At 43.0% G+C, this 1,939-nt stretch overlaps 1 protein-coding gene across 1 annotated transcript in view; it reads right to left on the bottom strand.

Moving 5' to 3' along the window:
* Positions 1-283: 283 nt before the first annotated feature.
* The window catches only part of il11ra (interleukin 11 receptor, alpha), a gene marked incomplete in the record, with an annotated part of 41,804 nt that continues 40,148 nt past the window's right edge, over positions 284-1,939 (bottom strand). Inside the window, 1 exon segment of the mRNA XM_035667440.1 lies at positions 284-1,058.

Below are 1,939 nucleotides of genomic sequence, written 5' to 3'. Positions count from 1 at the left end.
TGAATAATATTAATTAATACTAATATTTAATCTTCTCTAGTGAGTTAACTATCTATGTAATGTCTTAATGCTGGTGGTTTGTGAAAGGCCAGAATCTCTTTTCTTATCTCTCTCTTTCTCCGCATGTGTGTCTTTCCTTCACACACATTCAGGGACAGTGGATGGATGGATAGAAAGAGGTATAGCAAAATAAACACATGTACAACAAAACAAGTACATCATGCAACACAGAATCACATGGCATAAAGGAAATAAAGTCTAACCCAACCCGCCCACCCTGGACCTTATTCTCCATGCCCATCCCTCAGTTCAAGAGCCAGTACAGGTTGCCTCTCAGCTGAGACCATAATGCCCGTAGTTGCTGCTTTGGCATCAGACGCACACAGAGAGACTGGCAAAAGTTATGCTTCCTTCACAGCATTGAGTCGGTCGGTCAGTCGATGTAATAACAGACTTCTCACAATGAATCTAAAAAAAAAATTCAAATAAAACAACATGAGGAGCTCTGGGTGGGAGAAGAGAGGCGAGTTGTCCCAGAAAAGCCAATGTTCTCCTGTTTGGCAGCTGCACTTTCCTTACTTGTTGCTCAAAAGTTAAAAATAAACAAGGTCATTCCTCTCCATACAGGCTGAGGAGTCAGTCCACCTGAAGCAGCATTGGTTGAAATGTCCAGACGCAGTGTCACTCCTTCAGGGAGTGAACTGCAATGAAGTTGCTGAAGTGAACGTAAAGTAACAGAGTAGGGTCTGTTTTCCCTGTCCCAGTCGACAGTAGGCGGAGTCTGCTGCTGCATTATGGGCAGTGCAGTTAGATGTGACCACTGAATATGTCCAGGGACATCTTGCAAAACGTACCCTTCAGTCAGCTTTTATACACTAGGTAACTTTATCCTACTCCACAAAGTTCCTTGTATAGTCCCTGTTGTCCTGGATTCTGGATGCATTCTGGTTAGTGTAGTTAAATACGGACGGCCAGCATTCTACAGTGGTAAAGGCAGGGGCTGACTCCTGGGAGGAGCCCTAGAACGGGCTGATGAGGAGACAATGCTTGAAATCAACCTGAGAGACAAAGAGAGGGGAGAAGAGGAGAGGAGGAAGAACAGAAAGTAAGTTGAGCAGAGAGGTTAGGGAAAAGAAGAGAGGACATAAAGGCCACTTTAAAAACATGAATAAATCATAATGTAATTGAGCACTGCCTTAAAAGCTCTGATTTAAATAACAGAGCTGGATGAGAGATACGCAGGCATATATGCAGGGTTATAATCTATGTGCGCGTGTGTGTGTATGTTAGGCTTATAATCACAAGTTGGCTGGCTATCTGAAGGGTTGTCTGCGTGTTGTTTATAGCAGCACTTTGAACCATTTCAGTTCTTACTAAGGCAGCGTTTTGCCATGTTCTTCTCACTGGCTGCGCTCCCATTTGAGGGCATTTTGTGGCAGCGTTATAAATCTGAAACAAGTGACACTTAATAAGGATTTTAATTAGCTTCGCCACAGAGGCTGTTCACCATCCAGAGGTCTAAATCTGCCAAACAAGCTAAACTAAGAACACAACCACGTGTGGCCATCAGTGAGAACTCAACATATTCGTAACACATGTGCAACAAGACAAAACGCAAAAAGAAGATTTTAAACCGACTCAAAACTCAAAACAAAACTAAAAAATGCTCAAGATGAAACAATGTCTGCGTATACGTGTGTCTCACATTAGATTGGCATGGACTTCATCTTGACCATAGAGGTAAGTTCCTGTTTGGTCACATGATCACGCCGCCTCTGCCTCACCCTGCAAATATATAACAACACGTAAACACCAACAAAAATGTCAAAAATACCAAAGCTCTTTTGAGTGAGAAAAGTCATACTCAAAAGAGTAAGAAAGAGAGACAGGCCACGCAACTGTGGCCTGTGGATGTGGGATACGTGTGTGTGTGTGTGTG

This window comes from Morone saxatilis, unplaced genomic scaffold (assembly GCF_004916995.1).
Source record: "Morone saxatilis isolate NCDOM2014 unplaced genomic scaffold, NCSU_SB_2.0 Contig21, whole genome shotgun sequence".
Taxonomy (NCBI): Eukaryota; Metazoa; Chordata; class Actinopteri; family Moronidae; genus Morone; species Morone saxatilis.
The sequence above is the reverse complement of the archived record's forward strand: the minus strand, read 5'-3'. Positions and strand labels throughout refer to the sequence as shown.